This window comes from Suricata suricatta, chromosome 1 (assembly GCF_006229205.1).
Source record: "Suricata suricatta isolate VVHF042 chromosome 1, meerkat_22Aug2017_6uvM2_HiC, whole genome shotgun sequence".
In the NCBI taxonomy this organism is placed as follows: domain Eukaryota; kingdom Metazoa; phylum Chordata; class Mammalia; order Carnivora; family Herpestidae; genus Suricata; species Suricata suricatta.
In genome coordinates, this window is record NC_043700.1 from 164,421,349 (window position 1) to 164,436,813 (window position 15,465).

A 15,465-nucleotide genomic window follows, 5' to 3' on the forward strand; every position below is an offset into this window, starting at 1 on the left:
ACCCTCTTTTCTGGCTTTTGTTCAAGGGTCTATCATTGACCAGGAACTGAAGTACCTATAACAGCAAGAGGAATTTTTTTTAAGTTTGTTTGTTTGTTTCTTTATTTTTGAGAGAGAGCAGGGGAGGGGAAGAGAGAGAATCCCAAGCAGACTTCATGATGTCAGCACAGAAATGCAGGTCTCGAACCCACGAACTGAGTTCATGACTTGAGCCCAAATCAAGAGCTGGATGCTTAACCACTTAACCAACTGAGCAACCCAGGAGCCCTGGGGACTTTGTTCAAAGAGGGGCAGCAAAGGGAAGGCAGAAGGGCAGTGACATTCACCAAAAGCCCAGGACATGCCAGACCCACTGGCAAGTACAGTATGTCCTTCTATAAATCCTCCCAGGGTCTAAGAGAAGCGGGAGGCTGGGAGGGAGGTGGCTGGCGGGAAGGTTTGCGGGTCCGGAGAGACAGCTGGTGGGACCCAGACCCCCGGGGGAAGGGCCAGAGTTCCATGGGGAATGCCACGCAAGGTCCCCAGGTGATGAAGCTTGCAGTTCATGATGACAACTGGGGACAGCGTGTCAGACTCACGGGCGGGCCGAGGCCAGTGGTGGTGAGCAGAGGTGGCCCCGGTGACCTGAGCCAGCCCGGCACTTCGCCACAGACAGGTTTTTGCTCAGGGTTTATACCATGCGGTGGACAGTGTCCGTCGCTGTCACCTTCTTCCACTTCCATGAGAAGAAAAACAAAATTTCTTCCAAGTGGAGGTAAATTCGAAATATGATAAGCTCGAGTTGGCATCAACGGGGCCGGGGAGGGGGGGGGCGCGGAGAGACAAGAATTAACCTTTCCTTGTAATTTGTAAGTGCATTCAGGCTCGGTTTCTCGGGTTCTCTTTCATGGGTTTCCCCCTCCCCCACTCCCAGGCAGGGCCAGGATCTGAATAGAAAGAAAAGATCTCCAGCTGGGCTCCTTTCATCCAACAAGCTTTGCAAGCTTTGCAACATCTTCCTTGGACCCGATTCAGCTGGGGGCCTTCCCTGTCTTCCAGAGCAATTCCTGCATCCTCACACAGGGGCCCTTTGTGGTCTGGGGTTATGGGAAGTTAACCAGGCCTTCGCACCAGGAAATAGCTTCTCATTGTGTGAAGTGATCAAAGAGGAATATCATTTCAGCCAAATAAAATAAAATAAGAATAAAACAAACAAAAAAACCCCCAAACCACCGAAACAAACCCACAAAAATAAAAACCCACACCAAAACCATGATTTATATCAAGAATCGATACAGACAAAAGAAAGATCTGAATTACTTCAGCAAAGCATAATTGTCTGCAGTATAAGAGTGTCCAGTGAGCTCATGTATTGATGAATTTTAAAGTTTAGTCCTTAGGGCAAATTCAAGGTACTGTATTTAAGTATTAAAACTATTTTCTTTTTTGCTTTTGCATCTGTTCTGTTCACAAATATCTCCAATCTTTTCCAAGTGCTGAAAGAACTTTTTCATTAACAAAACGATATGTACAAATATTTGTATGTATACGTAGGCATATAATGTACACATATAAAACTAGATATAATGATACACACACATACATACATATATTTAAGCACAAAAAGTTTGGGAAATGAGTAAAAAAATGCCAGCCATGATCACAGCAGCCTAAACATGTGTTATGTGTTCATTTTTACCCCAGGATTTGTTTTACTTTATGTCCATCCACACAGCGATTCTACACAAGACTTAATATAAATAAGTTCACGCCCTGCTTCCTTTCCACTGAACATTTTGTTTCTAGCCTTTCTGGTGACAATACATAAGGTCCACAATGATTGTTACAAAATGGTGCAAATTATTCTAAAAGTGAACCTCAGCCAGATAATTAACCACTCCTCGTCAATGCATAGTATTTCTGGAACTTTCCATTTTTGGTAAAGTCACCCTTCTTGCAGTTTCCAAGTTCAAAGTCTACAGGGCTGACTATAAACATGACAAAATCACAATGGGTGAAACGATTTTGATTTTCCTTGCCTTTCCTTTTTAAAGTTTTCTTCTGATATGAAGTAAAGTTGACCTACAGGACCCAGCAGTTAGAGGCCAGCCCAGAAGCCCTTTCTCCATCACAAACCGGGAAATTGTGGCTCTGCGAGGCGTCACCGCCATTCAGCTTCAGAAGTCCGGGAAGAGAGCAAGAAAAATCAGCCTGGCAACGTCCTGTCCCAGGCATTGTCCCAGGGAATGTCCTTTCCCCAGTAGTTACAGACACTGCACACAACAGATCCTGGGGAATCAGACCCGGATTGTAACTCCTACTGAGCTCGTCTCTTCTCTCTTTCTCTGCGGCGCAAGCTCTTTCCGGCTGGCGGAGGACGCAAAGCATGGCTCTCTGGGCAGAGGGGCCCCAGAATGGCTCACAGTCATCCTGTGGCTCTATCAGTAGGTAGGAGCTCCGATGCCCTTGAAGATTGTTTTCTATTATAAAGTCTCATTCTGTCATAGTTTTCTCACCTATGTGGCCTAAGACGTTTGTCTCGATGTGCAAACTGCCTTGCATGTGTTCCTTTACTAAGGGCTGGTGAGGGGAACAGTAGAAGATGGAGGGGGGCAGAGCCCTGGGGCCCGGCCACTGCAGCCGTGGCACTGTCAGGGCGTGTGACTGCGAGCACAGGGCAGGGGCAGCCAGGGGACTCTTCACTGGGCTCTGGCAGGCTTTACCCTCAACAGATTCTCAAAACCCAACTTGGGGCTCTGGATCTGATGCATGAGATGGAGAGAGAGAGAGACAGAGAGACAGAGAAAGAGATGCTATCTGAGACTGGATCATCCATTATGTGTTTGATAGTATACACTCATTGCCTCATTTTCTTCCAGCGACGCTGTGAAATACATATTACTAGCTCCATTTCATGAATAGCAAGGTTAACCAATTCCATAACTAGTTAACGTAAGTTCCATAACTAGTAAATGGTGAGGCAAGGGTTCAGGGTTTAAGCTATTTTCATTGTCCCCATGGGGTCCTTAACATGATGGGATGTATGCAACCAAGCCTATTATTGTGGAGGTAGGCAGATTATGGGAATAATGGAATATGGGATACAGGAGGTCAATGAACTTGGGCTTCCCATTCACAAAGGGCCTCAAATGTAGGCTCTTGGCCAGTATCTCCAAGTACACACCCAGAACTACATCGATAGCCTTGAATAATGTTCATTACACAGCTTTGAACTTCAGTCTTAGATTTCTGTAATAGCTCACCTGTAGTTCCCTATGAACTCATACTTAATCTTGAGAATAGAAAATTGTATCATCTTTATGATGTGTGTATAAGATCACACATTTGTACATGTAAGCATTTAAAGTATTAATATTTATAAACCTGCTGTTATTATTTTGCTACTTGAATATACTGAAAGCCTCAAAAACAATGAAAATTAAGTAATCCAGGTCCCTCTCACCATCTGAGAGACCTTGATCTGATCCTATAGTTCTAGAAAAATCAGGTTGTATGTTCACCCTTAAGTATAATGCAAAAGTAAACATCAGGGACTGGTTTTTGAAGAATTACCTTAAGGGAAATTCTTGGGGGTGGGGGTCAACTGTCCCTTCTTATAGAGACTTCACTATTTGTGATTCCTTACGTATCTGTATCTTAAGAAATTTAAGAGCTGATATCTTATGGATTACATATTTATTTTTAAAAAAATTTTTAAATGTTCATTTTATTTTTGAGATAGAGAGAGAGCATGAGCAGGGGAGGGGCAGAGTGAGGGAGACACAGAATCTGAAGCAGGCTCCAGGCTCTGAGCTGTCAGCATAGAGCCCGATGCAGGGCTCGAACCCATGAGCCACAAGATCATGACCTGAATCAAAGTCGGACACTTAACAGACTGAGCCACCCAGGCGCCCCAGGATTATAGACTTTAAATGGGCACAGGTAAGCAATCCATCACCAGTAGCTATTGTTATGGTGCTACTGGGCCTCCAGCTTCTCGGCCTTTTCTTTCTCATGTTGGGAGGCAAGAGCCCGGCTGCCCAAAGTCTGTCCCTCTGCCCCAAAGCTGGCCTGCCACTCCATGAGTCACTGCAACTACATGCAGTAATAGAAGGAACTTGAACATGTCAGTGAGGTTGTCCCTTAAATTTCTTCCATTCTAAAGCGAGATGTGTAAAGGATTTTGACACTCGGGATTAAGCTATTAGTTTTAGCAGAGAGAGAGAGAAAAAAAAATAAATGACTATTAAATGGCAATGACTAAATATTAAAATTAAAATCACAGCATCTGTGAGGTGGGAAGTCCCCAGGAAAAAATGTTAATCTAACCCACATGTATTACAGACTAGGAACTGAAGCCCTGAGCTCAGTGGCCGTCAGTATAATGTTTGCTGAATTGTGCTGCTGTCCTTGTAGAGATCCAGAGCGGGGGTCAGGCCACCCTTGGTTGGTAAATAACATTTACTGGAATACAGCTCTACCCAGTCATTCATGACTTGTGTATGGCTTCTTTTGTGCCACACAGTAGGGCTGATATGTGTGACAGACATCAAACAACCCGTGAAATCTAACAGTATCTGTCCCTCTATGGAAAATGTGCTGACTCCAGCTCTCCAGGAAAAACAAAGTCTGTGAGGAGGAACCAAGGGTGCCAGCAACATGTGGGTGAACTTGGAAGTAGCTCTTTGGACGCCTGCCAACAGGCACCTGAGTGAGCGCGGAAACATTCTCCAGTGCGAATCCAGCCTGGAGGTGACCGCCCGCCTGGCCAACGGCTCATCTGCAACCTCACGACAGACCTTCAGCCAGAGGTGCTCTGGGAAGCAGTGCCTGGCTTCCCGACCCACGGGAAACAAATGTTTCTTGTTTTAAGGTGCTAATTTGGGGATGATTTGTTACACAGCAATAACTAATATAACTATCTTTTTGGCTGGGCTTATGCTTTCAGGGTGAGTGAAATTCTGTCTCCAAGATCAAGGTCTCATGATCTTCCCTGTGGGGATTTTTGGACCCTTGGTCCCCAACACCAAATGGAGTTGGCACATCAAGGCACTGTGCCAACTGCTCACTCCACGTCTATTCCATAGCCATGTGGTCAGTTAAGCGATGTCTGTCTCTCTGGTGCTGTGTCTTATCAGTTTTGTAATCACAGAATCTGAGTTAGTGCCTAGTAATCATGATAGAATAATAATAATACATATTTATTGAGTGCTTACTGTGTGTCAAGCACTTTATGTCCATTATCTCATTTTCCCCTTTTAACAACCCTAGGAGGCAGTACTATTTTTAAGCCCATTTAATAAGGGGAAAAGTAAAAATTATAGATGTTAAGGAACTTGCCTTATACTGGCTGGCAAGCAAGAGTTGGAGCCAGGATTTGAGCTCTGACAGACCCTGAAGCTGCCACACTCTATTGGGACTCTGGGTCCTCAGATATGTGGTTCTGGTCACGGCACTGGCACAGTTAACCATGGACTTGGCAAAGTTGCTCATGGAGAGGAAACCAATATCCTCAACCATTGAGGGATGGTGGTGGTGGTGGTGATAATGATGCCCCCTTCCTATCTCTCAGGGCACATGTCCTATAATAGTGATTTTTTAAAGTTCACGGTAAATGTGGAATCAAAAAAAGTGATTTACTGATCTTTTGACCAAACACCCCTGAGCTGGAGCAGACCTGAAAGAAGAGGAAGAAAATAAGCAGAGGGTAGTTAAGGGAAGAGCCTGAGAGAAGGAGAAAGGGCCACTGAAATCCATTTCCTACTCTTTCTCCACTTCCTGTTCCCTATCCTGCTCTTGGCATCACTGGTGGCTCCCCACCTGATCTGCAAGAATCCCCAAAACCATGATGGGTAGAGGGGTCAGATTAATGAGAAGAAATCCTCATTATTTCAAAAACAGCTCATACTTTTGCACTGTGAGAGATTTTTTTTTTAAGTTTATTACTTGTTTTAAGAAACAGAGAGAGACAGACAGTGTGAATGGTAGAGGGGAAGAGAGAGCGAGAGAGAGAATCCCAAGCAGAACCTGAAGCAGGGCTCGAACCCACAAAACATGAGATCATGATCTGAGCTGAAATCAAGAGTTGGATGCTTACCTGAGCTACAGAGGGGCCCCTGCACTGTGGGAGTTTTAACTGAGACTGCTAGGAGCGCTCTCTTTCCTGGAAAGAGATGATTATGTTTATGTTTATATATATTTGTATTTATATTACCTGATTCTGACCTCTCACTCTGTGTCAGCCTCTTCTAGAAAGGCAAGTGTTCTGGACCCCTGTAGGATGGATCGGACGCTCTGCTCTTAATGCTCATAGCAGGCTCTACACCTCTCATACACGGGTCTGAATGTTCCACAGCTAAGCCCTTGGTATGTGGAAGAGCACCTGACATACAACAGGCATTCAATTGATTTTTGATGAATAAAGGAACAGATTTCACCTGCTTCTAGGCTATTCATAAATAAGTTCCATAAGGTAGTAGGTATTCAATAAATATTTGTCAAATGACTGACACTAAAAGTCTGGCCTCATATTCTTAGATTCAGGACAGTGTGGTTGGATTAAAAAAAAGTAGAGTTCGGGGGCGCCTGGGTGGCTCAGTGGGTTGAGCCTCCGGCTTCGGCTCAGGTCAGATCTCACGTTCGTGGGTTCGAGCCCCGCATCAGGCTCTGTGCTAACAGCTAGCTCAGAGCCTGGAGCCTGCTTCCAGTTCTGTGTCTCCTTCTCTCTCTGCCCCTCCCCCTCTCATGCTCTGTCTCTCTCTGTATTAAAAATAAATATTTAAAAAAATATTTATAAAAAAAAAAAGTAGAGTTCAAAGAAGGGCTTCAAGGGTTAGAAGACACCTGACTCTGGTCAAGGCCCCAACTAGAATGGAGGCCCAGCATCCTCCTGGACATGGGTTCCTGTGGCTTAAATTCTTCATGATGTCAAATCGCCAGTATAGTCCGTGCATCATCTAGAAACAGATTCTCTATCTGTTCCACGTGGACTGCAGCCAATGACTTTGGATTTAAACTGTATGTGTCTTGGAGCAGTGATTTTCAAAAGTTAAAGAAAAAAGGTCATTGCTTCTGTATGGACTACTTATTTCATCTTGCTTCCTTAAATGTCACCAAAACAAAGAAAGAAACAAACAAACATTAATCAACATTGCTTCCCACCAACCAACGAAATCCCAAGAGACAAAAAGTTTGTCAGGGTGTTCTTTTGGCATCATTTCTGATGAGTTAGGTAAAATGTACATCCCAAGAAAATAAAGAATCTGACGTATTCTTAATAATAAAACCAGAAAAACAATTCTGCCTAATAATCATCAGGAAAATGTGCACCGTAAGTATTTCCCACCATTACTTGGCAATCCACCTACTCAGGGAACCAAAGAACTCTGCAGACATGTTCTGTCTCCATTAAGATGACCATTCAAACCTAAATTTATATTGCAGTTATTTTTATCCCTTCTACTTAAGCATTCCTAATCCTATGTTAGCAATTTCCACAAAATACTGGAAGGGTCCCTAGTTGTTTTTTAATTTCCTTCCTTTCCTCTTTCCTACCTACTTTACTTCATTTTTTTCATTAATAAATATTAGATGTTCATAATAGTAAGGTAAGAAGGATGGTAGTTCTCAAAATTTTGCATATTAAAGTTTGCTCAGAGAAAATAAAGTTTGGTCAAAGAAAATTTTCTTATTTGTAAGCTAAAATCAACAGGACAGCCCCACTTTCTATAGTGTGGAATGTTATGTAGAAACACAGTTTGTGGACACAGTCCAAAGCCAATTAAAGTAGATTTAAGTAACTGAGAAATAAAAATATGCGTGACAATCCACAGATTTCTGGAGTATTTCTAGAGAGTGGTACAGGGTAGAAGTAAAACAATATCAGAAACTGATAAGCTCTTAACCTGCTTTTAATTCACTCAACCATGTAAATGTGAGACTGGCTTAAATTCCCTTTTTTTCCATCCTTAACGTTTCCTTAGCTTGATTTACTAACACGTAATGTATATTAGCTATTGTCTTCGGGGGTAAAAATCCTACCACAGAACCCAGAGGTAGTCGGAAATGGATCCTATAATCTTCAGTAGCAAAGAAAGGTATATGGATACTCAGCAACAATGCATGACATTTCAGGAGACACTTATCTGTAACCTGGTTTGGGGTATTGAAAGATTTCTTGACAGTGTTCCCTTTTGCTGGGAGACTAATGCAGAACGTTCAATTCCAGGAGGAGTCAGTATGCTTGTTAGCTTCTCTTTTTTAAAAATAGTATAAAAAAGCTGTGTAACTATTTTAATTATGTTCAAAATGGTGTCAGTGTTCCGCTGAGGCTGTGGGGGGCAGGGAGGGAGAGGGGGAAAGGCATGAATCTTGCCCTGCAGCTCTGGCAGGTACAAAGTTTGCAACCAGTTATGCCCTGCAGGCAGCGGTATGCTCTCAAATATTTAACAACTGGTTCTACAGAAACACATGTCTCTCGTAAATAAAGGCTCTGTGGAACACAGTTTGTAAATAATAATAAAACAATACATTTGTTTTATTATAAATTCCACATAGGCAACTGGTTTTCATAGAATACTTTCACAAGGTTTTGCCAGAGTCTTCCATCAGTAATTAACTACAATTACAAGTAGAGACCTGACACGAATGTTAGTTGATAGCATTGTTGAACAAGTTAGACTAAAGTGAAACAATGAACACACGTGTTGGAATTCCATATGCTTGTTAATGACAGGAGCAAGTCTTTCCTGAATGGTAATAGTATACTGGAAGAAATACTGGAAGAAAAATTTCTTCAGGATTTTTTGGTGCTATTCCCTTGTAACAGCTACATACCCAGCAAAGTTCCATATTGCATTTGAGTGAACATTTTATCATGTCTTTTTTTTAAATAAATTTTATTTAGTTTGAGAGCAAGCGTGTGTGTGTGTGTGTGCATGCACACGAGTGGGGAAGGGTGCAAAGAGAGAGAGGAGAAGGAGAGAGAATCCCAAGTAGGTTCCGCACTGTCAGCTTGAAGTCCAACGCGGGGCTGGAACTCTTGAACTGGGAGATCATGACCTGAGCCGAAACCAAGAGTTGGATGCTTAACTGACTAAGCCACCCAGGTGCCTCTTTATCATATTCTTAAGTATCGTCAAGCCCCCAAACCTTAAATTAAGCCCTGACCTACAGAAGTTGCTAATTCTATGGTAAATACTCCTATGTCTGATTTCAAGACAGAATGTTAAGTCACGGAACTCAAAGTCGGAAAGAGATGTACAGCTGTAAACCATTTTAGAGCATTTCTACCACACAGACACAATACATGTAAATATCCTCAACAACACAGAAAACAGGAAAATAATTTGGGACTGATGAGGTTTTTTTATTAATTTTTGTTTTCAATATAAGCTACTTATACTTTAATACAATTTAATTTTTAATGTCATCTCACAAAATTTCTGAAATTCCAAAATTCTATAGCCAGTCCTGGCTGGCCCCTGCACGAGGTTTCAAGATTCTGAGCCTGAAGGGCAAATGCTTTTCACAGAAAATTTTCCCTCAGCCACGTACCACTAACCTCCAATTAACAGTCACCCTAAGACCCAACTTCCCCCGCTGCGAGTTAATCATCTCAAGAGGTGGATGTCTGGCCTTAGATTCTCAGTAGAATATTAACATTTTGTGAGGGAGAAAACGACTTCAGGAAAGTGATGTGACTGTGAGGCAGTGCTCAGTCTCCTCACCTGTTGAATGGGAACAGCACTGTTTCTAGGGTTGTTCTAAGTAATAAAGATAATGAATGTAAAGCTCTAGAATAATACCTCAACCACAGCAGATGTGGAGTAACTTAAGTGTTGGTCATTAAGATGAGGGCAGAATGTCCGTGACAGACATTTCTTTTCTGGACACATATGGGTCCTTTCAGGCAAGGTGCTTCCTTTCCAATAGAGAAGCAATTTTCAAATGTGACCAATTGAAAGGCCAGTTTGAGAGCAAGCCCAGTCATGGTCAGATTTCTTGAGTCTGTGGAGGATTGTTACCTGGCTTCCCAGGATCACTATTTTCATCTCTTCTCCAGAAATTAAAAAAAAAAAAAAAAAGTGAATGCAAATTTGTAACTAGAGACTTTTAGCAAGGACCAGAGGGGTAACTTCTTACAGTCAATATTTTATGTCAGAATCATTTGCCTCCTGTGAAATCAGCACAGATAGCAGTAGTTTTGGGAGCATCCTATTTAGATAAAAGATAAAATGTTTTATTAAGGAGTTTTTGATAGTTTGAAAAATGTAGTGCTCTAGACGATTTATCCTTACTTTTGAGGTTCTCTCTTTAGATCCTTTTTCTGTTTTCATTTTTTCCCCTTAAAGCATTAAAAAAAACCAAAGTGAAATGATATAAATATATAAAGGCTTAGTTTACTTTTTGAATATACAATCGGGGTAATGATACGTATCCTACAGGTCTGTTATACTCCGCAAACCTGAGGACTTAGTGCATGGCATGTACTAGATGTGCGGGGGGAGCGCACCCAGTGTAGCCCACGGCATTCTTTCCTCCATTCAGAATCAACTCAAGGTTACCTGGTGGGGTGGGGTGGGGATGGGGGGCTGAAGGACAGGGCACCGACAAAACATCTACGCAGAGGTCGGCCTCCTCCTGTCTTCTACATGGTTGGACAAGCACTTGAATTGGCTCCATTTTTCCCTCTCTAGAAGACAGTATTTCCTTCCAAGAATAAAAGGAACAGCCCTCTCGTGATACTTATTATCTAGATCAAATCTCAAGGAAATCAGGGACTCTAAAGTCTCACTTGTCCTGTATTTTATGTACATTTATAAGCCCTATTCTTTCAGGAACACCTAGGATTAACTGACAAGCCACAGGCAATTTAGCAAATACTGAGCATTTTGAGCACAGAGATTATAATGGAGCAAGCAGGAGTCAGCCTCGCCTTAAGATGGAGATATTTATAGTATCAGTAATACACAATCATGTGGTTGAGGAGAAAATGCAAAGGAAAGAATATGTGAGTCTCAGAGCAAGAAATCCTAAAAAAGAATGGCGGTAATGTACCTATCTATAACAAATATACTTATGTGGCATATTACTGAAGACTGCTTGATAACGTGTTTCTAAGGAAATCATAGAATTTAGCCCAGACACATTTGAAGGTAGGTTTTTAGATAACACACTCTTAAATTCAGCATTACTCAGACTCAGAGATTTCTATTTGAGCTGCTATCTCCTCTTGTTTCATAAAAACTCAAGCTAGGTGCCTGGGTAGGAACGACCCTAAATGGAAACCAATTTCAAATTATGATAAACCAAATACAAAAAAAAATTCAAAATGTGATAAACCAAATATGTCAGACTTAAAATCTCAAGCCATGAGCACCGAACCAGAGTACCTACATTCAATTTTTGAAATAATACTAAAATGTGTGTGCGCGCGTGCATATGCGCGTGCGCGTGCGCGTGTGTGTGTGCGTGTGTGTGTGTGTGTGCGCAAACTGAAGCCGGAACCAAGGAGGACGCTGTTCCCTCCTGGAAGAGTTTGTATAATGCACGCTGGGGCTAAAACTGTTCCTGAGAATCGTTCCTCCAACGACAGTGTTTTCAAATTTGCATACATACTGCTGTATCGGTTTATGTGAGTTTGCAAGGAATGCAAAGTGCATTTATGGGATCAGTCTTTCTAATTCAATCTCAAACCCTTCCTTCCCCAAACGAATGAGCAGCTTTCCTGCCTAGGAGAAGGCTTCAGTGAATCTATACGGGCTTCTTCCATTGCCAAAAAACCTTTTTTTCTGAAGCATTTTCTTACCAGGCTTTTGCCCTCATCAGACCTACAGTGGGGCTGTTCTGCCCCTTTTCCTTTCTTTGTGCCAGAGGAGGTGCCCCCAAAGTGCCCACAGCTAACACAGTTAGGGCTTTACACAGTTGTGCAGTGGTTAAAAACCAAACAGAAAACCCAGCCCTGGGCCCTCCTGGCTGGGGTGTGGCTGCGGGCTGCTGCTTAACAAAACCGAACGCTCCGCACTAACTGCTGCCAGGAGCAGTGATTACCTGCTACGTAGCAGGACCTGTATACCCTTCCGCCCTGGGGACAGGAGTGAAAACATGAAATCCCTTTAGTCAAAGCTCTTCAGGGTCAAATAGTACCATGCTTTTCTACTGTTAGCATTCAAACAATACTTGGAATAAAAACAAAGTACTGACTTCCGTCTTCACGGAGCTGATGATCGACACGATTACATTTGGTGGAAACGGACAAACTCAATTAAAAAATTCTGAAGCGAAGCCAGGCATTGTCACTTACATTTATATATTAGGATTCGTAAGTTACGCTTACATCACCCGATGAAGCTTAATATATCGTGGAATCAAGGCTGTGAATTGACATAAAAAGAAAGCCACACAAAAAGCAGGGCGCCTCGGTGGCTCAGTTGGTTAAGGGTCTGATTTCAACTCAGGTCGTGGTCTTACTGTTTGTGAGTTTGAGCCCTGAATCAGGCTCTGTGCTAACAGCTTGGAGCCTGGAGCCTGCTTTGGATTCTGTGTCTGCCTCTCCTTTGCTCATGCTCTGTGTCTCTCTCAAAAATAAATAAACATTAAAAAAATTTTAAGAAAAGAAAACCATACAATGTATAACCTTTCCATTACTCATTGCGGTCCTAAATTGCACTGGATCATTTCACATGAGCTGGGCAGTGTTTTGATGTCCACTGAGGCACTTTAGAATTTCAAAGCAAATACAGAATCCTCAGGTCCAAATGTTTGTAAGATGTTGCCATAGATTTTAACAATGAAAAAGTATATATTCTACATCTCTATGTACCTATGTGTCTAGCACTGTGATAGCCATTGTGGAAAAATAAAAAAGTATATATATGACCCACTCTTTCCAATAATTTTATAATCTGATTAATAAGCCAAATCCAACATGTGAAGCAAAGTCCATCAGATACAGGACTGGACTCCAAGGCAACAGTATGTGTTGGTCCTCAACACAGCTCTGCCTGCCTCCAGTCTCTCGGCTGGGATTTTACAGGTCTTTTTCGTTTTGATGTCTGTAACTTCCTTCACCCTACACAGTATGTGTTCAATGTTTAGTTTATTAAACCCTAGACGTAGCAATAATTTTACACTCCAGGGCTAATCAACTAGTATCGAACTAGGAAGACTACACCAAATATCACTCCAGCCGTCCCCTGATTACGATACGAGTGAGTGAATGGCATAAATGGGTTTTCACTTGTGAAATCTGTGGCTTAGCAATCAGGGAATGAAATGGTAGAAACAGACACTAGCCGTGAGACGTGTGGTTTGCATGTGGGCTTCTCCGGCACAGTAGGAACAGGGAGCCTGAATCTAGCGAAGCTGGCACTCTGCAGCCCGGGGTGGGGGGTCCAGAGCTGGATCCCCAGTCCTGTGACCCACACCGCTGGATTCCCTAACTTTTGAGGCCCAACGCTGACTACAAAAGTAACCGAATGCTATGTCTGGAATACGGACACGTCTGACTCAAGGATCTTTTCCACAGGGTGGTGGGCCGATAACCTAAAAAGTTTGGACTGAACAAATCTTGAAACGGTTAATTTGGCACCTGTAATTATGCCATCTTAATTCTGGATGCCTTGAATCAGCAGAGAGGCTGGAGTCCTCAGGCCACTACCTTCTCTTCTCTTTTCTGGTACCAAGTGTCTTTCTTTACCCTCCTGGTACCAAATTCTGCTCCTTCACACCTCTTGGACTCTCCAAGAGTGACCACAGCTTTGGCCTCTGTCAACATTATCTCAGTCATCTGTCTTAGATACACTTAGGAAGAGGGTATTTAGGTAACCTTCATTTCTTTTTTTTTTAATGTTTATTTATTTTTGAGAGAGAGAAAGTGAGAGATACAGAGCTCAAGCAGGGGAGGGGCAGAAAGAGGGGGATGGAGACACAGAATCCGAAGCAGGCTCCAGGCTCTGGGCTGCCAGCACAGAGCCCGACATGGGGCTTGAACCCATGAACCGTGAGATCATGACCTGAGCTGAAGTCAGATGCTTAACTCAGCCACTCAGGTGCCCCACTCATTTCTTAAACAAGCCCTTTGTTCACTAAGCAGTAAAAGGTGAGAAACTACAGCAGGACAGTTATTAGGTGTGGTAGTCAGCCTGCCCCCTGGCCCCCAGCGGCCCTTGCCTTGGTTTGAGTCCCTTCCCACACTGATCTGGGGCTATCCTGTGGAACCAAAGGAATATGGCGGAACCGACTGTGTGTAATTAAGTCAAGGCTAGGTTAGGAAAGGCCTCATGGGTTCTGTGATGTTCTCTCCTGTTGTTCTCTCTGAGGGAAGCCAGCTGCTATGCTGTGAGTACACAAGCAGTAAAAAGGCCCCTCGAGGAGGACTTGGGCCACCTTGGAAGTGTATCCTCCAGTCCCAGTCAGGCCTCAGTGACTAAGGCCACTGCTGACAACTGACTGCAACCTTATGAGATACCCTGAGCCAAAAAGGCCCACTTGGGCCACTCTCTAATTCCTGACCCGCTGATTGTTGAAGCTGATGTTGACTGTTGTTTTAAACCACTACATTGGTGATAGCTTATTATGCAGCAATAGATAATTAATCCATTAAGACTGCATTTTCTGTTCTCAAGTGGCCTCATGATGGACATAATTCAATGCAGGTGAAGTGTTTTTAAGAAAGAACCCACTTTGTACTTTACCCTTTACTCTTTGTGCCATTTTCTCTTTTCTGAAATGTCAATGCTAAGTTGGCTGGGAGGGACATGCTATGGGCCAAATATTTGCATCCCAAGTTCATACGTTCAAGCCCTAATCCCCACTATGATGGAGGTCGGGCCTTTGGTGATTAGGTTTAGATAAAGTCAGAAGTGTGAAGGTGCATGACAGAATTCGTGCCCTGGTGGGGCTGCTGGGGAGCTCAGTCAGGCGAGCGGCTGACATCAGCTTAGGTCTTGGTCTCATGGGTTCATCAGTTTGAGCCCTGCTTCGGGCTGTCTGCTGTCAGTACAGAGCCCACCTCAGGTCTTCTGTCTCCCTCTCTCTTTGCCCCTCACCTGCGTTGTCTCTCTCTTAAAAAAAAAAAAGAAAAGAAATAACTAAATAAATATTTTAAGAAAAAAAGAATGCGTGCCCTTGTAAAAGGAAGAGAAGGGAGATCACTCTCTCATTCGGTCTTGTGCAGGAACCAAAGAACGGCCACGTCAGCACATAACCCAGAAGGGGACCCTCACCAGGAACCTGACCAAGCTGGGATCCTGATCTTGCGTTTCCAGCCTCTAGAACCACGAGAAAGAGATGTTCGTTGTTTAAGCCACGCTGTCTATGGTAGTTTGTTACAGCGCCCCCACTAAGACAGGAATGCTACGCATATGTGCACATAACACAGGAGTACGTAATTTCCATCTGTGGAGGAGAACACAGCACATAACCTTCCTTTAGGTCTTTACACGAGGTTCTCAACTCTGAGTGTTGCTCACTAGACTCTCCCAT

General features: G+C 43.1%; 1 protein-coding gene across 5 annotated transcripts in view; it reads right to left on the reverse strand.

The window, feature by feature from the left end:
- C1H4orf19 (chromosome 1 C4orf19 homolog) overlaps positions 1 to 15,465 on the reverse strand; it is a 110,876-nt gene that overhangs the window by 26,233 nt on the left and 69,178 nt on the right. The window lies entirely within an intron of this gene.